Source organism: Dipodomys spectabilis, unplaced genomic scaffold, assembly GCF_019054845.1.
Source record: "Dipodomys spectabilis isolate Male_0828 unplaced genomic scaffold, ASM1905484v1 ptg000197l, whole genome shotgun sequence".
Classification (NCBI taxonomy): domain Eukaryota; kingdom Metazoa; phylum Chordata; class Mammalia; order Rodentia; family Heteromyidae; genus Dipodomys; species Dipodomys spectabilis.
The window spans coordinates 13842289-13869154 of NW_024870874.1; the positions used below are offsets into that span (position 1 = coordinate 13842289).

Genomic DNA, 26866 nt, shown 5'->3' on the forward strand with positions numbered 1-26866 from the left:
AAATGAATCATTTACAAGTCTACCTGAGTTTCCCCAACGGTGGCAGGAACATTCTATTATTTCTGATTTGAACCCAACAATTCTTGATTGGAACTATCATGAAAGTAGGGTGACAAATTCCTCTTGCCACAGATAGCTTTTCCAGTGCAGTCTCATCCTGAAACCTCATACTATTTCAGGCATGGGTGTCAACCAAACATAACAGCAACTTAGAATTTCAAGAAAATACTGAAGGACCAGCATTTACTACCATAGCAATCTATTTATTACCTTCCTCCCAGGCTAACTCACTGGTAGAATATATCCTTAGCCTGTATAGGATGCTTGGTTCATCCCTAACACAAAATAAAAAAAAATAAAATTATATAGCTAATAGATTATTTATATCTTTTTATCCAAAACAAATTTTATTATAAATATGACAAGTTGAAAGTTGAAGAAAAAATATTGGCAACTGATTAGTGCCTAACAGTGTATCTAAGACAATACACTCAGTGTATTATATATGTGTGTGTGTATATGTATATATGTATAATTTCATGAACATTATAGATATCAAGTAGCTCTATAATAAGTCATAAGTATGGTAAGAACATATCCTCATACTCTCACAAAGGCAAAGATTTCAATACAAAGAAGTTTAGGAGGTCTGGCCTTTAGAACTACATTTATCTCCAAGTTCTCCCATCCATTCAGTTTACCTGGTTCAATTTTGATATATGCATAATATGGAATATTATGACTTTATTCACCTACTCTTCCTCTCTCACTGGGTGGGGCAATAATGAAAAAGGTGACATTAATTCAGATGTGTTGTACTCACAAACTGACATGTTGAGCTGAAATTCCTTTGCACAAGTAAAGATAATTAAAAATAAAATGAAATTACATTTAGCAGCAAATGGTGGTACACTCCTGAAATCCCAGTTTCTCAGGCAGTAGAGGTAGGAGGATCATTAATTTGAGGCCAGTTTCAGCTAGCAGTGAAACCCTGTATCAAAGGAAGAAAGTAAACACCCTTCGTTCATGTTTAAATCACTTATCAATTATGTCCTGTGCCTATCTTCAACGTAACCTACATTGCAGTTTTTACTGTTGTTTGATTTCCTTTAAGTTGTTTTGTAAAGACTACAGCATTTAGGAACCCCTTTCTCTACTTGCTGAATATGAAGATGATGGCACAGCAGGTCACAACTTTACTCTTCATCCCAAATCCTGTTTACAGAGAACCATCACTCTATATGCTCTCTCCCGTTCCCTTCCCTTTCATTCCCCTCCCTTTCTTTTTTCCTTTCCTTTCCTTTCCTTTCCTGTCCTTTCCTGTCCTGTCCTTTCCATTCCTTTCCATTCCTTTCCTTTCTTTTCCTTTCCTTAACTTTCCTTACCCTTCCTTTTCTTCCCTTCCCTTCCTTCCCTTCCCTTTCATTTGTTTCCAGCTCTATCACCAATAGTTGGCTTTCTTTTGAGGCTATTTTTTAATATGAATAAAGATATGGATTTTCATAGCTTCAAGAAGAAAATATGCATTCTTGAGTACTCACACTCTGTAGCTGAAAGGGATTTGACTGCTGTGAAGCACTTGATTTGCTACACATCTTAGAACCTTGAAAGCTACTCTTCAATACCAGCATGTGAGTGCTAAACTCATCAACAGGAAGGGTCAATTGTATTGTATCCACACTTACAGGAAAAGAGGAAGATGGAACTCAGTAAAGCTAAGTGGTATTCCTTAGCAACACATCTAGTAAAGGAGAGATGCTGAAAACACTCCAAAGCCTGTTTTCTTTGTTTTAGAACAGAGCGTCTCCCAGCCAGCCTGACATAGTGATCGTCAGAATTCTTAGAACTACCTTCATAAAACTAGGCATACTATAGCTTTTAATAGAACCAACAACATTAAAAATAATACTCCTAATCTTGGGATACTATGCTGTGGTGACACTGTTATCTTAACCCTTCCTTCATCTATGAAAATGAGTGCTCTTTCACTCTAATGCTTGGAGAATGCACATTGAAGATAAACAAGATCCAACATTGAATTCTCCTGGGTCCATTCACACAGAGTTATTTTTCTTTCCACCTAAGGAAAACAGCTCCTCGGCTACACAGTGTTTTCTTACTGGTTCTTTGGAATCTGCCTGTCATCACATCCTCCAGTATTTCGCAAGCCAGACTGGATGTAATAACTAGAGTACGTTCAGAATCCACATGAAATTACCACATAAGCAGATGAAGAACCACTTCAGAGAGAGTCTGTCTAACTTGGCAGCTCTTAGGAGTAAAATCAGCAACGGATAGACCTGGCTTTCCTCCATTGTACTATATTGCCTCTTCCAACAGGCTTGTTGAAAAGAGATAACTGGGCATTCCTAAATCACTACCTCAGTTTGTTATCTCTTAGTTTAGTTTGTTTTTTTTTGAACCATGCTCTGAATTGTGTAACTCATTATGTTGGCCAGGCTGGCCATGAACCTGAATTACTTCTGCCTTCAAACCCTGAGTGCTAGAATTACAGGGGTATGCCATCATGCCTAGCATTTTCTGGCGCTCTTAAATCAGAATTCTAAGAATATGTGTGTGTAAAGGTACATCGGTGTATGCATATATGTATCCTGTGTGCATGTGTTCAATATTCTCTCCATAATTCTTTTTTTAATTTAACTTTTATTGTAAAGGTACAGAGGGATTACAGTTACATAAGTCAGGTAATGAGTACATTTCTTTTTGAACAATGTCACCCTCTCCCTTAGTTTCTCCCAGTTTTTTTCCTCCCTCCCTTCCCAAGTTGTATAGGTCATTTCCATCATAGTGTCTAGTATCACGGCTGAATTGGTTCACCCTTTGTCCCACCGTTTCTGTGCTTCCCCTCCCCCTCCCCAAATCATCTAAACATATACAAGACAAAGGGTACAGAAATAAAAAATGGTGACAAAAGGGAATAAATGAAAGGGGAAAAATAACTTCAAACCATAAAATTTTAAAAAAATCCTGAGTTGGTTTTCAGTATGCTTCTAAACTATCCCTGAAAAATAAAACCCAAACCTCTATATTCAACTGTCAGAAAAGAATAGTCTTGTAAGTTAAGCATTTGGTTTTCTGCTGGAAAGATGTCCTACAATAGCTTTGCTCAGTTCAGAGATGCACATAATATTCCTGCAAGGGTACAGAATCATACAGACATACATTGCTTTCTGTTTTGATTAGCCTCAGAGTAGGACAGGATTTTTTGTCTTGGAAATGTATTCTTGAATGTGGGAGAGCAGTAATATCCTCAAGAAGACCAGTTCAACACAAGCTAGAAACAGTATGTCAGGAAATGAGCAAAGGTGTGGGGAGGTACAACAAACAGAGTCAAAACTCCTTGCTTTTCCCTCTGTGGAAATACAAGGCTACAGGCAGATTCCTTTATCTCCCAGGGCCACAGCAGTAACAGGAGTCACACACACAAAGTTGTAGAAGAGAGTACAGCCTGGTATTTAGAGTGTGTTTAAATCTTATTTCTCCCACCTAGTTATCTAAGATTTAAATCCTTCATTCATAAAATTAGGATTCTAAGAGCACTCATATTGGAGAATGACAAGGAGAATGAAATGGGATAGCATGCATTATCATGATTAGGATTGCTGCAATCATTAAATTAAACCTTCAAGTCATACAGGCCCAGTGAAAAAGCTGGGAGCCCCTACAACCTTAGTTTCTCTGTTTTTAGCATCATATCTGGTAGAATAGCAGGAGCAGCTATCCATGTCGGGCATCCCCCATCAGAGAGCGTCTACTATCTGCGCAGAAACTGAAAGAACAGGAGAGGGAAGCAGCAGGAAGCCACGTGAACTTCCCTAAAATACTGGACTGTTTCCCTTGACTGAATAGCATTTGAATGTCTAACTCATTCTTAAAATCTCAAACCCACCCTAACCCTGCATGACACTACTTATAAGAGCAGTTTTCCAAGACCATTGTATCTCATTGATAATTCATTACCAATCACTATGAACAGTATCTTTTATTAGAGTTTGGACTCCTACTTCTTTCAGCCTAAATATACCCCACTGAGCACATTCCTACCAACCCAAGATAATCTCACTCACTCTTCCTAAGACCTGGCCATGTTGCTTCTTCCTTCTCTAAGATTCATAGATGTCATTTCTACCACTGAGTTTCCTAGGACAATATTTTGTGCATGTTTCCATTATGAATTCTACTCACTACTTCATGGTGATATGTTTTAATGATTGCTTTTTTTATATTTTTGCCAGTCGTGGGCCTTGAACTCAGGGCCTGGATGCTGTCCTTGAACTGCTTTTGCTCAAGGCCAGCGCTCTTACCACTTAAGCCACAGCGCTGCTTACAGCTTTTTCTGTTTATGTGGTGCTGAGGAATCGAACCCAGGGCCTCATGCATGCAAGGCAAGCACTCTACCACTGAGCCACCTTCCCAATCCCATGATTGCTTTTTATAAGGTGGAATTTCTTTCAATTTCCCTTCTTAGGGAAAGAATGTATATCTAATGCATCTTCATTTTATCACATGGAACCTGATCTGCTATATTGTGCATAATGCATAGTCAACATTTCGTTGTTGGAAAAATATTTGTGCCCTGCTGGCAGCTAGGATCATTAATGGAGCACAAGGCAAAACCCAGCTCAGTAGATTGGTATATGCTAAGATGCCTTTACCTTCATGCATAGTACACACTGGAAGAAACAGCTCTGAAAAATTAACCATCGAGTCTTTAATATCTGAAAAAACAGACTACAGCATAACTGAGCCTGAGGCACATGAAGTGAGATTCAAGAGAAAAGATGCGGTTAATTGGCAGCTTAAAAAGCCATTCTCCCATATGAAGATATTATAGTTTAATGTACCGTAATGTACATCCAATAAAAACCTCCACCATTTTCATTTTTAAACATTCGAAGATACACATGATAATATCCCAGGAACAGAGATTGACTTTCCGTACATGTGCTACTAAAATGATTTCCATTTTATATCATACCCTACACTGATCCTCATGACAGTGGTTTTAACTATAGTTAATTAGATTTTGACCATAATCATTAAGGAAAAGCATATGTAACACCACCGTCATGGCTAAATGTCACTTTCCCTGTCTTGGTATTCCTTAAAGAAAGGATGCCAAGTGAGGACTCTGAAATTTTGAAATAAAATAATATTTGAAATTGAATATGTAAAAAGATGTGAAAACACCAACTGTCTCGATCAGTACAATCCTTAAAGAAAGTTGTAAGAATGTAACTAGATACTTCTCTTCTGAGAATGATTTATTTTTCTGTTTTGGAACAGTTTTAATACAGTGCTACTTATCTTAATATGTATTTTATTTGGAATTACTTTAATGATTTCATAAATATATTAACTTTATCATTTTCAGATATAATGAACATAAACAAAATGGTTTTTTCCCCCAGAGCTTAATGTTTAACAGTAAAAAGTTACTAGGATCTAAATGTTCTAGAACTATTACTTTATTAGATTTATGTTGGTATTCTCTGCAATTTTCATTCTGTTGAATTTCATTCTTTATCTATACAGGAGCAATAAAATTCATATCATTTATTGAATAAGCTATTTCTCATTCCTGATTATAGGGCACACAGGGTAGGAGTAAACAAACATTATGGCAAAGGTACAACAAACTATTACCAGGATACCTCTATACTTCAGAGTTAGCCATGCAGATTCACATATTTATTTGAATCTTACTATGTGTGCATATATTCAGTTACCTTCTAAATACCTTTACATGAATGTTTCCCCCAAAATAGATTTCGCACTGAGACCATATACTCAATTGCCTATATTCAATAAATGGCAATGTATTCCCTCATGATCTGGGAAGAGTTGTCCTTAATACTATAGTAAGAATATAATATGAAGGCTTTTTCTTTTGTAATGACAACTCATATCCGTGAAATGTCATTCTTGTTTATCCCATCTCCTCAGACAATCTCCACTTGTAAACCTATATTCCCTAAGTCATGAGTATTGAATTTCTTCTTGTACACTGGATTTTCACAAGATTGTTTCACTGATCCTGGGTTTTCCTCTTTCCAGATGCTACAAGACATCCTCACAATGAAAAATGATTCAGAATCACATTGGGAATAGGTGTACTTCTCTTTGTAACTCATAAAGTATAGTGGATTATCCTAGTCATATACTAATTTTTGCAAATAAGGGAAATGGGACCTATGTTTCTTTGGGTCTGGCTTACTTCAATTAATATGATTTTTTTTTCTATGTCTTTCCATTTCCTTACATATGGGGTGGTATCATTCTTTCTGATGGAACATAGAATTCCATTCAGAATAGCTCAATAGGTATGCACATATGACCACATAAGATGATGCTAAGGAAAATGAACTCCAAGACCAGGACACAAGAGGGTTTTCTTTGTTGTTCTTAACATGCTGTGTGATTTGTTTCTTTTGTGTCTTCTTCCCCCTATGGTATATCCCCTGTTGTCACTGTATTTGATTTTGGTACCCTCGTATTGCATATACATTTATACAAATTAGGGAAGGGAATGAGAAGAACACAATGGTGAGATGAGACAAAGGACAAGAGGAACGAATGTAACAGCGACATACACAAGACAATATGTTGGAACTGATCTGTACCACTTGGGAGGGATTGACAGGGGGAGGGGAAGGAGGAGAAAAATGAGGGGGATAACAAGTTTGACAAGAAATGTACTGACTACCTTACTTATAGAACTGTAACCTCTCTGTACATCACCTTGACAATAAATTTTTTTTAAGTATAATGGAAAATGGTATATAATAAATTTACATCTTCTGAAAATTCGTATTGATTTGGACTTTCATTTGCCCCCCAAAAGAACCTAAGAAAAGTTACTGATTTAAGCTGATGCTAAGCAAAAGGGAAGGAATGTACATATCACCCGATTTATAAAAACAAAATAAAAGAAGTTCTTGTTAAAGGTCATAGAGTTCATAAGCAATATAGATTAAGATAATGATAACTATCATTGTTAAAGGAGTTTGTGACTTTAAAAAAAGAATAAAAAGGTTCTTTTTCATAAAATACCACAATTTTTTGCTTTAATGTAACAATTCAAAATAGAAGATTTTAAAGCAGATTGCAAAAAATTAAAGAACTATAAAATATTTATTTAAATATAAATATTAATTTAATATTAACATAACTCCCTGCGAATTAAATAATGATGGCAAACCATTAACATATAGTAATATCCACATACATACTTCTTGGCTGTACCCTGATTTTCATATCATTTAAATTATATTAATAAATTATAAATGTCTTTAAAAGTCCCTAATATTATCAATCTTTCATAATGGCAGGTTAGGAAACTCTTTTATTGTTGTCTGGAAGAGAGAAATTAACTTTTATGATTTCAATAGTATTCCTTTATTGAGACCTCCATCAGAACTATTCATTAAAGTTAAGAGTTTTGGAACTGGGAATAAATTTAAACTTATACTGCCTAAGAACTATGATTAAATAACATTCAATAAGACATGAAATACCCTAATATACAAGTGCATATTGAGTACATTGTATACTCATTAATATATATCTCATTTAAAGGGCAATGTGATCATCAAATATATCTTCAGTGCCTTTCCCACACTGCATACACTATCTCCACATAGTTAGCAGTATAGTTAACAACCAAGTCATCCTTCAAATCACTTTGTAATGTGTGTTTAGAAGATAGTCATATATAGAGATGTTATTTTTTTCAGAAGTAGATTACTTGTTTATAGTTTTCCATTGTTACTGTTTATAACTGCACCTGCTCCAAAGTTTGTTAAACAAATAAAGCATTTACATTTGAGTTTCAGATATGTAAGATCATGAGCTCCCAACCACTGGCTTCCCCTCTGTGTTCATGGATTCTGCCAGCTTTACAGTGACATATACATACCTCCCATTCTGCTTACTATCAAATCAAAATTATTCTATTGGGTTTTTAATTAGATACATATTCTGATGCCAGCATATTTACCATTTTTATTTCACATTTCTTATTAACAAAAAAAAAACAAGAAAAAGAGTATTAGTATGGTTTATGCTTGCATATCCCAGGATGCTAATGAAGTTCTCCCTATTTTCCTTATATGTTTGAGAATTACCTGCTCTTTTCTCCCTCCTTTAGTTTTTTTTCAAGTCATGAGAATACAAACCCTTAATTGTATTTGTATGGTTTCATTACTGGAAACTATCTAATTTATCTTCCTCCCTCTAGAAGAGAAACTAAAATAACTACCAAGAATTTATATAATTCATTTTATTCATTTACATACATTTATATCTATAAAGACATGTATCATTTGTTAACCTTTGTATATTATTATATATGTCTTCTATAATACTCTACAAGTAGCTTATATCATATACATTTTTTAGATTTATTTTTCTTGTTCATCTGTATTAAATGTTTGAAATGTAGTTATCTCTGCCTATGACAGGGGAAAAATGTAAGAATGTCTGCATTTACCACTTTCATTCATGTTTTTAATTTAACAACTATATGAGAGGACCTAATCAGGATTCTAAAGAAGAAAGAACTTTGAACAGTATGCATATTGGAAAAGAAGAATCGATATTGTTTGTTTGTAGACACCATGATTATTTATGAAGACAAGCCTGAGGAGCCTAAAAAATAGCTAAAATATGAATTATGTTTCTAGATATTGGATGAATGTACAAAAGTAGCATTACGTCTTATAAAGAAAAGAGCAATTGAAATTATTAAATAATTATGGACACATATGACCATCAAAAATAGATAAAAAGATGAATTTAACAAGATTGTAACATCATGACACTGAAAAATATAAGCATTACAGACAGAAAATTTAAAATATCTAAATATGTGGGAAATTCACCATGATCATAGTTAAAGGTCAGATGTCAAAATATTAATTCTCTGTAAATTGACTTATAGTCATGTACTCCCAATTACAACTGCAGTCTCTTTTTCTCTTCCTTTTCTTTTTTTATAAATTAACAAAATAATTCTAAAATTGACATGGAGATACAAAAGACACAATAGCTAAGTAATTTTTGAGAACACAAATATAATTTATAGTACTTGTTCTAAATTTCTGATTTTAAAATAAACTATAGTAATAAAGACAGTGAATTAGAATAAACTATAGTAATAAAGACAGTATTAGAAATTTGGAGCAATTTGGGTCTAGAAATGTCTATTTCACATATTTGCTCAATGACTTCTCAACAGACATAAAGATGAATTAATAAGAAGTTGATTTTTATAACCAAGTGGAGGTGAAACTATTGGACATCCATATTTTTTAAAGAGCCTCAATACTTAACTTTAAAAATTACCTTTCTTTTGTATCATATACTTAAACATAAATGCTATAACACAAAAACTTCCAGAAACAAATATTGGTAGAATAAGCATTTAATTTTAACAGTTCAATACTAAGAAATCAATGATATAATTTTTAAATAGTATTAAAGGAGGGATAGATTTGGAAAGATAGATAATAAATGGCAAATAAGCACAGGGAAAGACAAGCAGACATGGTCAGATAAGTTGATGTTAGGCAAAATGAACCCCAAGATAAGGATTCAAATGTTTTTTCTTTCTTGCAATTGTTTCTAACATATTTATAAGATGATTTCTTTGTTGCTTTGTATGTCCCTCCCCCACAGTATAACCCCTGTTTTCACTGTATTTGATGTTGGTATAATCTGTGGAGGGGAAGGGAAAAAACAAATTGTTTAAATAGGGATACAGGTGGACCCATTGCAACAATGAGATGTACAAGACGTTATGTCGAAAAATGAACTTTACAACTTTGGGGGGGTGTGGGGGAAGATGGGAAGGGATGGGAAGGGGAAACAAAGGAGGAAGCAACAATGCTTGTTAAGAAATGTACTCATTACCTTGCCCATGTAATGGTGACTCCTTTGTACAGTATTTTCACAATTAAAAAAAAAAGAACAGGGAAAGGTATGCAAGAAGACTAGTAATCAGATAAATGCAAATGATAGCCACAAAGAGAACTTAGCATATTCCCTCTAGAACAGCTAAAATGAAAATGAGTGGCACTGTCCGTGTTGGAGAAGAGTGACTAGGATTGTCATCTAATTATACCAGGAATGCAAATGGTGCAGCCACTTTAGAAAAGAGTTTGCATTATCTGATAAAGTTAAATATACTCTTATCACACATTATAGGAATTTTACTCTCAATTATTTACCCAAGGGGGAAAAAAATAAAGGCAAAGGTCCTTACAGATTTGTACTTCAATCTTTACGATAAAAAAGTAAATAACACTAAAACAACCCAAAAGTCTAGCAACTATAAAATGGCCAAACAATTTTTCACATACTCATGCCAAAATTCAAAGGGAATGAACTACCGATAGGCACATATGGGTGAATTTTGATAACTGTAGGGAACCAGACAAAACCACTACAAAATATAAGCTGATAGCCCTGTTAGCTATTTTAAAAGCAAACATTCATTGGCAAACAAAATAGACTATTGGTTACCCATAAGTAGGATCTAGTACAGGAAGTTAACTGCAAAGAGGGACTACAGAATATTAGAGTTGGTAAAATAGCTCAAATCATGATTATGATGGTGATTATAATTTTTGTGTAAGTCACATCACAATGTACCTTTCAACTGGATGGATTTTACTATGTGTGTTACCGTAACTCAGGAAAGTATAGGGGGAAAAAATACTGGACTGGAAGGAATCTCTGTCTCCCATCTTCTGCCTGAATAAAGTCATGAATTTCATACATACCCAGGAAAGAACTTAACTTCAGATTTGTTTTAATATTGCCTTCTAGTTCTTGAGAGCAACTTGTTTTGGGCTGCTCACTCTATTTTCACTTTATTTCCCATTAGCTACACAGTTACTGGAAACTCATCTGACTCTGTTAGTCCCAAAGTTCAGCCAAAATTATAAATGTTCATTGTTTTCTCTTTTAGACACATGGGTATTTTTTCCCTAACAAGTTTCATTTGCTTTTCCAATAGTGTTATCATTAGAGGTGATAGACCTTAATTACTGAAGTAATTACCATAATCACCATAGTAATTAGCACCGGGAATACAAACTAAGTAATTCTTCAAGGGCTCAAATCCTCCACCACTAAATCAAGCAAGCAAACTGGGAATGTGCCTCAGTTTCTTCATATAAAAATATCTCTATGCCATTACATTCTTTTGAGGATTGCATAGGACACATTAATTATCTCATGTGAAAGTCCTATTCCTACTGGGACATCATACATTTTTGCATTTGCATCTACCTTATTTTGGAAATATTCAAGAAATACATAATATCAGAGGTTTAAATAAGGTACAACCCCCCTCCCCATAAAAGATGTTAAATCCAGGAACCATTTCTACAAGACATGGTCAACAGAAGAGTCATTCTCCAATTTTCAGTTTTTGTATGGTTTTATTCTTTGTTATTGCAGCTGGGTGTTTAACTTTTTGACTTATATTCCAAGGAAGTGAGCAAATAAACATTATTTCTTGGAGATTATTTCTTGTACCTATTGAGCCTTCTATGTTGTGTGTGTGTGTGTGTGTGTGTGTGTGTGTGTGTGTGTGTGTGTGTGTGTGTGTGCATTATGTGTACATTTACTTTATCTTAGCTGGACTTCAACTTCAACCTTTAAAAGATTTATATTATTTTGAGCCTCTGTCAGGACCTGTACCTGTGGACAGGAAAACTAGTGATGCCTGAATCTTTCCTTGCCTTAGCCAATGATTTCTTACGGTGTTCTCCAAGGAAGCATAAACATCAAGGAGGAGGAAGAAGGCACAACTATACTTTAGTTAGCTATGACTATGGCTTCAAACTCCATGGTGAAAAATTCATAAACAAGAAGAAATAATATAGAGGGCTCTTTACTCCCATGAGAGTAAAATGAGCCTGCTATAGAAGCAGTTGAATTAGAGGATCCTATGCCAAGCCTTCCAGCCAGAACAATAATGTTTGTCCATAGACAGACATTAAAAAGAAAAAGAAAAATCCACAGAGCAAAGGCTAGAATGGACTAGTTGCTTAAAGAAACATCTCAGCACTTCATTACTGCTGTCCCCTGTCCCCTCCTGAGAATCTTCTAATGAGAATCTTTTCCTGTGACTTTTTCCAGAAGACAACTCCACCAAAAAGCATAGTACTCGAACTTCAAATGTGCCCATCCGAATGAGCCTTTTCCTTAGGGGCAAGAGGGGGGAGAAAAAGAGGGGAGAACTCAATAAATAGAGAAAGTTCATTTGTCCTTCAAGTTCGTAACAATCATCACAATGGCAGGGAAAATTAGAAACAGTACTGCCTATTAATTATCTAATGTTTTATGTCATACTTTCCAACAACTCCAATCATTATCAGGGAAGAATAGTCAAAATGCTTCTCCAGTATTCAGTAATAGCGTGTTCTCAACAGGAACTGCAAAGAAAACCCTTACTTTTCTAAATCCATATAACCTAACCACAGTAGGATAGGCAGATGTGGAACATGAGCCTGCACTTTGAATTCTCTGGGCATAGTTTGCGGGTTTCTGTGGATTTCTACAAAACATTTACAAGAAAATGTGCCATTTTAAGCCTGAAATAATACAATCATACTATGAAAATTTCAAGAAATACCACAGTCTGTAGTAAAAAGGAACCTCATTCCCAGGACTGAAGAATTTAGCATCTTTTTTCTGTCTTTTTTGTCGTAAGAGTTCTGCTTCAGTTTTGCTTTGTAATCTCACCCTCAGATATTATCACCCTAAGGGCACATTTCCTAATTGTCTTGCTGAACTCACCTGACCCTTCTCTTCCCAGCTTCTCTGTTTTATTCTTTTTTTTCATTGTAATACTTCAGACACTGCAGTTGGCTGATGGCTGACTGTTTGCATTATTACCTTCATCCTCCTTGAAAGAAGGGACTGTGCCTCTAGTCCAGTTCCTAACAAACACTAGTACATAAAAGGCAGGTGCAGTGACTCCCATGTGAATCCTAGCCATGCTATGTGGAGGGTCAAGATCAGGGTTGAGGTCTAACTCCAGCCTGGGGGGAGAGATTGCCAGATGCCCTCTCAACTGATAAAAGGGCTAGGCGTAGTAGAGTATGCTATCATCTCAACTACACAGGAAGTATAAGAAAGAAGATCTTGGTCCATGCTAGCCTTGGCATAAAAGGAAAATCCTATATGAAAAATAAAGCAAAAGGGCAAGCTCAAGTACCTGACTTCAAACTCTAAAATAAATAAATAAATAACATTCTAGAACATACAACATTTCTGTCAACAGTCTTCTGAACGTAATGACTTGTTGAACAAATGCAGAATTAGACATTTTAAGAGCCTGGCTTCAGAACAATATTCTACTTGGACTCTTGATATTTGAAACATGGAACATAAAACTGAATTGCAGGTCTCATCGTAGCTCCTTGACTGAATTCAAAACTAAAAATATTCAAGCAGGGATAAAATTAAAACTTATCATAAAAATTCTTACACAGAGGTGCAAAATAAGAAAACCCTGGAGCATCTTTATTCAGTTCTTTTCACCTTTCCAAAGTCCTAATTGCAAAGATTATTTTTCACCTCAGATATTTACAGAATGCTTAGACTTTAACACCAATGATTGGAAGAGGTGGGGTGGGGTGGGGGGGAGAGACAAATGTAGCTTTAAAGTGATTTAATGTTTTCCTAAACATTATATAACTAATTTCATGTGATCCTGCCTACTCTACATTGCAAGTCACTTACACCTATCAATTTTATATATTTGTGACAGTACTCTTTTTGCCAGAAAACTATAAAAAGTCTTTTCAACAATAGTGATTAAATAACCACAGTCCTTTATCCACAAAGTATTTAAACTCTTACAGAAGTAACACTACATAGTAACATATTATTTAACAGTTTGGACCTAAATCAACCTAAAGGACAGGGATGGATAGCCTAATCAGGAATTATTCTTTCAAGGAACTCTTGAAATGAGGAGGATTAATATTTTATGTTATGGTGAATCTTTAAGGACAATCTTTCAGGCTATCAAATAGGACCATCTAAGCTGGCATATGTCAATAAAAGACAGGTTTCCTATGAGGCTCATACAGAATAAAATATCATACACCTTGCATTTCATCCTAATAACTAACAGTAGAACATTATGTACTAGTCTGTGACCAGATTTACTCTTAAATTATGGTGATCTAAAAGTTGAACTGAAGAAGGTAGATGGTGTTCACAAAATTGTTAGTCTGGGGCTGGGAAGGTGGCTCAGTGGTAGAGCGCTTGCCTTGCATGCATGAGGCCCTGGGTTCGATTCCTCAGCACCACATAAACAAAAAGAAAAAAGCCGGAAGTGGCGCTGTGGCTCAAGTGGTAGAGCTTTAGCCTTAAGCTGAAGAGCTGAGGGACAGCACCCAGACCCAGAGTTCAGGCTCCATTACCGGATCCCCCCAAAAAAAACCATATAAAAATTGTTAGTCTGTTCTTAAGATGCAATAATAATAGTAGTAGTAGTAGTTGTTGTTGTTGAAATAGTAATAGTAATGGCTCCAAAATATTTTCTATAAATACCAGCCAAAGGTTAACACAAATGAAGAGAGGAAATGTGGTGGGAGAATATAGTCAAGAACTCAATGCATATCCTACAAAATCAAGAAAATTGAGAGAAGAGGTGAGGTAGAGAGGAATGGGAGAGGGTGACAGGAGTGACGTTCATCAGGATGCATTGCATTCATAAACCATTTTGTTGAATGGCAGCTTCTCTGTACACACACCAAAGATAATAAAATATATTTAAAAAAATTTACAGCAGCTGAAATGTCATTGGATTTACCCCCAGTTGCTGTACACAGACATGAAGCATTCAAAAATTCAACTTTCTCCTAATAAGAAACTTCATCCAATGTAGCCATGTTGACACATGACTATCATTCCAACACTATGAGGGCTGAGGGTAGAAGAGCCTACGTTTGAGATCAGCCTGAGCTACGTAGAGGAGGGGTGGAAGGAGGTGGGGAGGAATGAGGGAGAGGGGAGAGGAAGGAGAGGAGAGAGGTAAGGGAGAAAGGAAGATTCATCATGACATTGGCCAGGAGATATATCCTGCCTTTCCACACCTCTCTTGATTGGTCTCTTTCTATGTCAAGAGTTATACAGATGCATAGTGTGTACTTGCAAACCTTCCCAAGTAAACTCTAAAGCTTTTGTTTCAGGATTTGCTCTTTATTCAGATCTGATTCAGGACTTAAAGCTACTTCACCGAAACCATCATTGGTTTGCTTAATGTGTTTTAATTTCATAAGCACTTTGTGTTGTAGAAGCTGCTAGAAAAATTACGGACTGGTTATTTTCTGCTTCAGTACCAATGAAGCACATTGTTATTATATTCTAAGGCCAAACGACGGTTTCAAGTGATGTTAAAAGAACAAACAAATCAACATAAAATGATATTTGTTCATTCACACATTAGCATATCACTGTCCAAGGTAGCATTATTTAAATTTTGTATGTTCAATCCCCTTGGAGGCTCAGATGCTACAAAGCAATGAAGCACTCAACCTGTAAAAGTATAAAAAGAATATTATTCAAATATGGTAATAAAATTCTCATTATCTTTTAACCATATCTGATAGTTGATGCCTGTGCAGATAAATTTTAAGAAGGGAAACAAACTTTCTCATCCAAATATACTAGTTAAGTACAGACCATAGCAGGAGGAAAACCATTTCATTCCCACACCCCATGCCATCTTCTGTCCTATGTATGGTTGACTGAAGTTTACCTGGGATTAGAAAGTTATCCTCAACTACTTCTTACTTAAATTTTCTATGTGCCAAATTTTCTATAATGTCAGATTCAAGCTGGTTTTGAAATGGATGATGTCATTTCAGAAGATGAAGATGGAATAGGAAAATGAGAATGTGGGACTAGGAGTGGAGCGTCCTCAAGAACAGGATGGTTTTCTTAACAGCCCACTTTAGTATCCGAGACTTTATTCTGTATTGACTCCAGAGTTGGTAACAAGTGTGACTTACTGTCATTAACAACTAAGTGGGAAAAGCAAATGTGTTTTTCTCTTTGGCAAAATGAAAGTATGACATGTATCTGTATAGTTGGCCAACTATACACTTATCTTTGGTACTTTGGAAGAGTCATAGAGAATGAGCTGGAGCACTATAATTTCCTTCTCTTTAGTGCCCAGGCAATCAGGAGTATTTTTTCATCATGTTGATTATATGTGAAGGAATATGGAGAATGTTACTTCTTGGAAGATGAAATGTACTTGAGATACATCACACATCTTTATGCATTAGTCAAATGCCTTGCATCCAGACAGTGTGTCTTATACAGTGCTGTTTATTTTCTCTAGGAAGTTTCTCAACTCAAACTTACTGGTTTTCATTTACGTCATCACACAGTGATGTCCTTCCAGTCCCAACAGCCACAAAACAATCACACATCCTCTCTCTCTCTCTCTCTCTCTCTCTCTCTCTCTCTCTCTCTCTCTCTCTCTCTCTCTCTCTCTCTCTCTCTCTCTCTCTCTCTCACACACACACACACACACACACACACACACATACACACATACAACACACACACACACACACACACACAAGTATATTCTAGCTTCATGGAATTTTTGCCTATACTTTTCACAGCTGAGTATGATCAAATTTCTTTTGACTAGTTACCTGAAACCATTTTCGAGAATTAATTGCCAAGATTATATATATATATGGTTCTAGAACCTTTATGTTAGCCTGTGGCAATACTGAGACAAAACTTCTAGGTTTGAATGAGGGAAGGAATGACATTGTACAAAAAGAAATGTACTCATTATCCGACTTATGTAACTCTAACCGCTCTGTACAGCACCATTATAATAACAAATTTATAAAAGCAAAAAATAAACCTAGAGGGTTTATTTAGGAAATGAATGGTACTTGAACATCTCAATGTTCACATGCCAGAAAAGAAAATGAATCCACATAGGCCTGATAACCTCACAAATATGCTCAAAATGAATATTAGACTTGAAAGGCTTGATGTAGGAAGGAAATACCTGGTAAACTGGAGTTCATGAAAAGGAAAAACTGCTCTTTGAAAGAGGTCAGGGAAATTTGAAAATAAGCCATGTATTGGGAGAAAATATTTACAAAAAATCTGATATGGAGAGAAAAACTGAAAAAGTTCAGTAGTGGAGCTCACTGGACACTGGTGAAAGTGAACTATGCAACTCCTGGGTGGAGATGGGAGGGAGGGACTGGGAGAGAATGAGGGAACTGAACATACTGACGAGAGAAAATGCACTCATTGCCTGACACAAGTAATTGTAATCCCTCTGCATATCACCTCCACAGTAACATGAAGTAAGTTAATAAAAAATAAAACAAAATAATTAGGAAAAAGCATCTGACAAAAGACAGTTATTCAAAATGTAAAATGAACCTCAAAAGTCCTTAATGTAAAACAATCTGACTGAGAATCGAACACTATACATGAACAAAGAAAGATATTCACATGACAAATAATGACATGAAAACATATACCTCATTAGTTATTAGGTGACTGAAAATTAAAACAACAGTGTAATACAATGACTCACTTACTAGAATGGAAAGAACTCAAATAGTGAAAACACTAAAATGCTACCAAAACTGTAACAGGACTGTAACTCACTGCTGACAATTATGCAAATGACAACAGCACTTTGGAAGAGTTTGGCAATTTCAAATAAAACAAATCACACTTTCATTGTATGGTCCAGCAATCAAGCTCCTTCGTCTTTATACAAAGAGGTTTAAAACGTACAACTGAACATGGATCTTTATTATATCATTACTTACTATTGTCCAAGTATAGAAACAACCAAAATGTCCCCAAATGCCCTTTAGAATGTGAACTAATAAATTCTGGTATACTCAAATAATAGAATATTTTATGCTAGAAAGAAACTTCTCAGCCATAAAAAACACATAGAAAGCCCATGTCTGTGTGTGTGTTGTGTATGTTATCTTAGTGAAAGAAATCAATGTGAAAAGGCTATCCATCGTAGAATTCCAAATTTGACAATCTATAAAAGGGGAAATTATGAAAACAAAAGATAAAAGTGATTGCCAGGGATTGGAGAGAGGTGAATCTCTATGAGTATATGTGATGCAGAGGATTTTAGAGTATTGGAATAATTATGTATGATATATTGGTGAGTACTGACAGTATACATTTTTGAAATACCAATATGTATGTATACATTATATACATATGTGATAAACCCCAATATAAACTACTGTGACTCCTGGACCTTCCACTCCACTTTTTGTAAAACTAAAAATGTCTCTAAAAACTAAGATCTATTACTTAATAATTATAGGAACATGCTCAAGATGAAAAAGTTCATGAAGGAAGTATTTTTCTTTATCACTTTCAAAGAAAATTGCAGGCATTGAAGTAAAAATTTAATTCTTTATATACTTAAACTTCATTAATAATTATTAAAGGTTAGACTGCATGAAATAATTCATTGGGCTTTAAAAATTAAATACTGAATATCTAACAAAGTAAATTTACATAATTGAATCTAACATTAATAGAGAAAGGTGATAGTTTAAATGTGCTTTCTTTCTTCTTTATCAAAAACTGCAGTGATATGAAGTCAGACATAAAAGCAACTTCATCTGTTTAAGTACAAAAGCAAGCCATCCTGGCTATTAACAATATGGACAGTGACTTTTTGAAGAGAAGCTATTGGGATAAAAGGGAACAGGAGAGTTGGGGATTAGGTTCTATGTTCTGGATACGGAGTGATACTGTCCTGAATTCTGACTTAGTGCTATCAGTTTAAGAGAATTTATTGAGCTCTAGATTTATTACACTTTTTTCCCATACGTATCTTTTAAAATAAGGAAAAGTAAAGTCAATGGTTTTTCATTACCTTAGGTTTTCAGTGAAGCAAAAAAAGGAGTTAGAGATGAGGGGCATATAAAATCCAAGAAACACCTAAGTTTCATAGGAGAGAACAGAGAGGAACACAAAGGAAGTTAAGAGTGCTTCAGGAAGCTTAGAGGAATGGCCCTTTGGAATTACTGTTCCACACTCAGAATGTTTTTACTGCCAAAAATATGTATTTTTCATCTCTATTTGGACTATTTTGAAAAGGGATAGAGCTTATGAGTTTTAGGCAGTTCTATGACGTGGAGTTGAGTCTTCTAAAAAATAAATAGGATTGTGTACTGGCTCACATTTTCTCTGTCTGCATTGGGTCTGACCAGTGAGATCTAGTTAAATTCTTTACACAGATTTTTTTTCCAGTCTCTTATTGACCTTACAATGAGATCCTAACAGGGGAACTACACTGTATTTTAGTGCACATTTCCTGAATACCACAACAAGCAACAGCCCCCAGCTCCCTACCTGTCCTGCCATTTTACTCTAGGGGGAAAAAAAAGGTAATATGGAATTTGTGTCCCTTATTTTCTTATCTCACTCCAAGGTACTAATCATAAATGAAAAGTTCAGAAAGTGACTGCAACAGGAAGAGAAAAGGTAACCTAGAAAGCAGCCTAAGCAATCTTGAGAAAAGAATGAATAAAAGCTGGAAGAAATAATGAATTGACACATTTTGAATTGTAGAGGATTTATCAGGTGCTTTGCAATATGAGGCATGTAGGGAGGGGTTGTACTTTGAGGAGCTTATGTATGGCTGCTTGAAATTCAGAGGATTTATTATTTTCAGGGGGCAGAAGTAAAAATAATAATAGCTACCATTTATTGATTATTCACGGTGTGCAGACCTCACCTGGAGCCCTTAAGCAAGACTTAGCTCCCTAAATGCTCACGTAACACTTTAAGGCCGTTCTACTCATTATTTCCATCCAGTGCTAAGGAGAGAGAGGCTTATGAAGTTTAACTGGTTTATCCAGTCTCACAGTCTAAGGATATTTCTCAAAAGCTGAAACTCTTGGCCATTTGCCATTATTTTGATGATCACAAGAAAACTCAAAGAAGTAGCCTAGTGAAAGAGGAACAGGAAGAAAGGGAAAGAAGTTGCAGATATAAAGAGAAATGAAGTAAGGAAAAGAGGCAAAAGATGAAGGAAGGAAAAATACACATGGCACAATTCCAATACAAAGTGTTCAGTAATGAATGTGTGTGACACAATCTCGGTACCCACAAACTTCTTGAAAAGAATTAAAACTTGGGAATTTTTCACTTAGCTACAGACAAGCGGTTCAAAAGAAAAGTTATTTTATAGTCATAGTTTTTCAGCACAAATAAAAGACAAAGAAAGCCAAAAGTCCCTGGCATAATGATTAGCCACTAGAATTAAAAAGAATTTTTGTATTCATATCCCACACTTTCAAACTAACTTTGTGATTAAAGCTTAATGTAATTATAAGAGTTAATAGCCTTAAAGAGAAAAATAATCAGGGCTCCATTCTAATTTTCGGGTAGACTCTTTTTGAAGTGAAATATCACCAGAAACTAATTGCCCCTAATAACATGGGAGCTATTCCATTACATACCTTTCTTTAGTTCAAAAACTGTACATAATTTTGAAAGAGAGAGAGAAAGGAGAGAAAGAGCCCCATTTGAACTACTCTAGACAGAATATATGACTATCTTAGCTTTAATGTACTTTTCCATGCCATGCAACAATGTAAAGCCATTACATTTCATCCAAGTGGCTAAGACTTCTGGGAAAATCTTTTGATCAGTGTCATGGCAGACGTTTCCTCCCCAATGTCTGCCTTGTCTTCACTTCCACTATTGGTGCTCAATGTCAGTGTCTTGTAGGTCTGTCTTCCTAAAGATTCTCAAGCCCTCAGTCTTGTGCCACACGTTGTATCATCATTGCCAGATGGACCAATACTCACTTCATTATATTTCTACTGATTAAATATTCTGCATTTATTATATGGTTTGTATGTCTTCATTAAACACCTTCTAAGTATCATTGCTTTATACTGAAACTTGACTAGATGCCAAAGGAAGCATACACATATACATCATATATATGTCTATCTGTAAATCTCAATTATATATCCAAAATTACATCAAATTTCTCTAATATATGATAGATGAATGGATAGATAGGTAGACATTTATATAGACAGAACTTCAGTTTTATAGATAAAGCAGCAAATATTTAGGGAAATCAGATTATTTTCCTAAGATTATGAATTTGTAATCCTGGGCAAGTAATCAAATTTAGAGCAAAGTCAGCCTTCAGCCCTCAATTATTGAGCCCATGTCTTCCTATTTCAACTCTTTCTTGGACTTGCATATCATTTATCCCATTGTTTTATATACGTGATTGTTTTATATACACGATTGTTTTATATACATGGATATACATGGATACACATGATAAACATTATAAGCCTACTTAAAGAAACTTTTGAAATAGCTTCTTTATTATAAAGAAACATTCCATGACAAAGAATTTTGTTCCTGGAACAAAGATCATTTTGATTTTTGAGTCACTGATAACTCGGAATAGATTTGACATTTAATCTAACTTTGATAATATTCAAGCTTACAAGAAACTGGAACATAGATTAGATATATATTATTTACATTTTTAATATACATTAATATATTTTTAAACTAAGTTTCAGTTTCTTGGTCTCAGCAAGTGTCCAGAGCCAAGAATAGTACAATATTAGCAATCTAGGATGGTCATGTGCATTATTATGAAGTTTACGTAGAGAAAATTGATACAAAAAGAATCAGACAGTGCAGACAGACAAGGATATTTAGGTTTTTGACAAGTTTTGTTTCTTGTTACTGGTTCTTCTTTAGATCATTCTATATTCTGCTATAAGATATGTTCATAAATTATTTATGCTAGATTAATTAAGCAAACTTAACTTAGTTATATTTACATATAGTCAAAGAATCCTGATTAATGTATCACTGTGTCTGGATTTGTAGCTAATGGAATGTAGTTATAGGAATGTACTTTATGAGATATCTCTTGAATTCTGACATTTTTTTCTTTATGATAATAAAGAAGGTTCTCAGAGCAACAGAAAAATCTTTGATTCTATACAAGCTGTACAGTATTAATATTTCATTGCTTGAAAGTAAGGAATTGGCATAGTTGCCCAGGTTTCTAAACTATCTGAACTCCTTTTCTTTATTTTATGTTTTCTTTTTGATAGATCTTAAGACTTAAAAAATTTATAGAAATAGCATTTTGTTCAAGTAGTAACACAAAAAAGTAATCCTAATAGACAATGCTTTATTTTCCTGGCTTCCCAAATAGAGAAAAGATCAACTAAACTTGGAAGGAAGATCTGAATCCATCTATGTATGCCATGATTCTGAGTCTGTGCTTATAACACAGATTCAGGAGATTGCTTAGGTAAAAATTTCCAGCAGTGAAAAAAAATCAGTTTATTAAAATAAATCAAACTACTAGTGTAACTCATGCTCTTGATGTCAACTAGTACTCCTTATTTGAGTAATATGATTAAATATTTCACCGTTTAGTAGTCATTTGTAATATAATTTTGTACTGAAGCACTAATCATTAATGTTCTTTACACTGACAATTAAACAATATTCTGGGGAATGTTTTTTTAAATGTTGTTCAAGTAGCACATGTTAAAACTCCCAGTTACAGTTTCAGGAAGATTAAATTTTACATGTATATTTGTCCGAGTCATGTTCAGTGATTTAGGGGGTACTGCATCCCAGGCTCTTTAAGCCAGAAGAGTCTTCCTCCAAATTGATGCTATGGTCTTACTATCTCAAACTAAAATGGACTCACAAAAAATGCACCCAATATTAATACCATTAATAAAAGAAACAGTTTAATGACACTGTTATCTACATAGAAATTAAATTGGGGGCCAGTCATTACCCAATATTAAACTGGGCATTACTAAATGAGTCCAGGAAATGGTTCTCATTTTTGTTAATTACTTAAGAGAACATTTTTGTAGCTCAGTGATCCTGACAGTAAATCTTGAAGGCTTCTCTGTACATTGCCCTGTACAACTCCTTTTTTTAACAATTGCTAATAGCTATGCTTTACTAAAACCCTGATAGTATATGATTTGTTGTATACAATAAGGAGCTTTGAACACTTCAGGTTTTTAAATGCTTGTCCTAAAGTTTACTTGATGTGGCCAATGTCCACCTTGTACTCAGCCCTTGGATGAGCTGTTCCACTACATGAGAACCCAAACCATCACCAATATAACCTCGCCAGACTCTCCATTTAATAAGTTACAGTTTCTCAATTCCCAACAGAACACATATTCTAGACATCTATTTACAGCTTGTGAAGCTCCCACCAAAATAACAACAACAACAACGTGTAAGTGTTCATTGGAAGAGAAAACCAAACAGCTTCAAGGCACCTTTAAGACTAGCAAATAAGACTAAGAAAAACAGGTTGGCCAAGATGATGCAAACTCATTCAACCCAGTTCTTAGTTTAAATGACTGAGCTGTTAGTTTTATAAGTAGGATGTTGTGGGGTTTTTTTTAAGCAGAGCATAATGAAATATAATGAAGATGATCTTCTTGAATTCTTCGCAGCCTGGGGTACCATCCCATATCATCAGCAAAAGTTTTGTAAATCTGCATCAAGGAGAATATCCTCATGCATCCAGAAACTACCTTTTAATGGACTACCCTTTGGTGTGATAACTTTGGTGTGACAACTTTGATGTGACTTTCTTAGCTTTGATTGTGAGTACACATGCAAAACAGCAAGTAAGAAGGCTTTAGTCTTGTTGCAATTTTGTTAAATATTTTTATTGCTTATTTCAGTGTCAACATTCCATAGAATGTCTTCCTTTTGAGGATAATTTCCAAGAGCATTCATTGTACCTTGAAATATAGATGAACATATTCCTATTGCATAATTTTCCTTGCAGGTCCCCTTATTCCTTGATTAATTGCACGGTCAGAATGAACAGAATCCTTTGTGCTACTTTATTTGTGTCTCCCTCATTTAATACTTCTGATGTCTTATTTCTATTTGAACATCCCTCTCTTTTCATCATAAAGGTATTGATAATGGCAATATTAATAGAGAAACCAATAATGAAATGAAAATCATGAACATCCTGAAAATTATTAAAAATCAAGAGAATTTTTTATCACATGATTATTTGTTCCTGCTCAGGCCTTTTGTCCTGTACAATCAGCTAAAGGACTCCAGATAAGTCTCAAGACTCATAAAATAAAACTCTAGTAAGCTCAGAGAAGTTCTCTTTCAAGTTTATACACTGAAATCATGTATTTTCCATGACCTCCTTTGGATACAGTCATATGTATCAACACAGTTTTGCTATGCTTCTGCATCCCTATCTTTTTAGACACCTGTCCTCTCCAAAGTTTATTCATATCTAATTCTCTAGATTAGAAACTTCCCCTATTACAAATTATAAATTCCCCTAGATTAGAGAAATTACCCTAGAGAAGTTCCCCTACTGTAAATTCCAATTCCAATGACTATCTTCTCATTTAGCACTAGATTACATAATTATAGTTTTGGGTGTCTTCTAAGTCCCCAAGAAACTCTAAGCCCGGGATTGTTTTATCTATTTTCTTTTTTTTATTCTTTTTTTTTTATTGTGAAAATACCGTACAGAGGGGTTACAATTACATGGGCAAGATAATGAGTACATTTCTTATCAAGCATTGTTGCCTCCTCCTTTGTTTCCCCTTCCCATCTCTTCCCATCTCCAACCCACCCTCCCCCCCCCACTTACCCACCCCCGGCCAAAGTTGTAAAGTTCATTTTTCGACATAACGACTTGTACATCTCATTGTTGCAATGGGTCCACCTGTATCCCTAGTTAAAGGATTTGTTTTTGCCCTTCCACTCCACAAATTATACCGACATCAAATACAGTGAAAGCAGGGGTTATACCGTGGGGGAGGGACATACAAAGCAACAAAGAAATCTTCTTATAAATATGTTAGAAAGGGAACAACAAAATGCTGAAAAAAGGACACAGGATTATCCATTGCAACAATGATACCCACAAGACAGTACCTTGGAATTCAACTTTACAACTTTGGAAGGGGTGGGGGGAAGGAGGGAGGGAGGGGGCTGAAGGAGGAAAGGAATCGTGGGAGAACAAGTGAAGAAAGATGTGTATGTATCCCCTTACTCATGTAACTGCAAACCCTCTGTACAGCATCTTTACAATACATTAATGTTTTAAAGGATGTAGTACAAACAGCTATATATCTTTAGCACCAATCATAATGCTGATCACAGTCTGTATGCTTGATAAATATCTCTTGACTAAAGTAACAAAATGCTATGTTTGCTTCTCTGTCCATACAGTAGAGTGAAAGCAGCCCATTCTAGAAAGAATAAGCCCTAAAGGCAAGCACAGCAATGGTACTTGGATATTGTAAGAGACAAGTCTATAAAAAGTAGCCAGAAGAGCTCAGAGTTCATCGGACACTAAAGGCAAATTGTCTTAATAGCCATTACACGTTAAGGTACTCTTGTAACAGTCCATAATAGCTCCATTATATTGCAGGATAATATATTAATTGAAGTCATAAGGAAGAGTTAGGCTTCGATCTGTGGTTAAGAGAAAAAGTAAAATTAGTGAATCACCTTTTCCAATGTTTGCATCTGGTGCATCTTCGTAAGATTTCCTATCTGAGGAAGAGCTTTCATTATTAAAGAAATTTACTCATTTGCACGTTTCATCCCACTTTCTAGCACCTTTTGATCCATGAAAAGTTTCCCAACCTCACAGTTACAGTAAATAACTTAGCACTGGAATGATCCTCTTCTGCTCTGTTTGATAACTGCATGAAAATTATTTTTAAACTCCCCTTTAAGCGCTTACATTAACAAAAGAATTAATGTTATATAATATTTTTCAAAACTCCTGCTAGAGTGAAAGATATTTTGAGTTGAATGTAAATGGAATTCTGCCTTCTGTGGCCTGGAGGGAGGGGTGTGGGGGGGGGCGGGGTAGGCAGGAGGAACAGCAAAAGAAGTTTCCACTTGAATTCTAAATTGAGGATGACCTTGTGCTGTTTTGAGAAGCGCTGGCAGCTGAGGTCGCAGGAGTGCATTGTGATAGACAGCACAGCCCTGGGTGTGACTCAGAGGCATGTCCGCTGTGTGGATTACAGCCAGGCCCAAAGAATGAGACAGCTCACAGCACTCTATCATTTCATTTGAAAATAATGGCCAAAGTCATGGGCAGCAGCCATTACAACTCAGATGAAAGAATAGCAGTATTCACTAATTCCATCACTTCAGACAGGCAGTTCCACGGTGCTCTGCTAAGTACTGAGAACCCAGCATATTCTGTATCAGTTTCTTGTCACCATGACTTAGCTCCTTTTCCCAGCCATCGAAGAAAAGCTCAAGGAAAGAAATGATTAGGAAAAAAATACAAGGAAAGATGACACAGAAACTAAACATTCATGGAGTACATAGAGCAACCCCCAAATCATCCATTTTCCTCCAAATCGGTTTCATATTTAAAAACCTCCAAATCGCTTTCAAAACAAAATATCTAATAACCCCTTCCCTAAAAATGTCAAGAATAAAACATATTCAAATAAATCTGAACTGTCGTCAATAGTTTTGAATGAGCCCTCTAAGTTATTTCTGAAACAGTCATATTTAAGCAGGATATTTTGATTGATAGGAGCTTATTTTTAACTTTGGCTCCTTTCAAGAGCAGATTAATGGTAGCACAAAAAAGTGTTTGAGATTTTAAAAGCAGGTGGTAAAACTCACACTTCTGATAAAAAAGAATATCTCCTAATTTTGTGGTTTCCAGTCTGCTTGAGTATCTTCTATATTCAGGGGGAAGGGTGAAGAACCCGCTGTCACT

General features: G+C 35.2%; 1 protein-coding gene across 2 annotated transcripts in view; it reads right to left on the minus strand.

Moving 5' to 3' along the window:
* Grm8 (glutamate metabotropic receptor 8) overlaps nt 1-26866 on the minus strand; it is a 718499-nt gene that overhangs the window by 223537 nt on the left and 468096 nt on the right. The gene's annotated exons all lie outside the window — the stretch shown is intronic.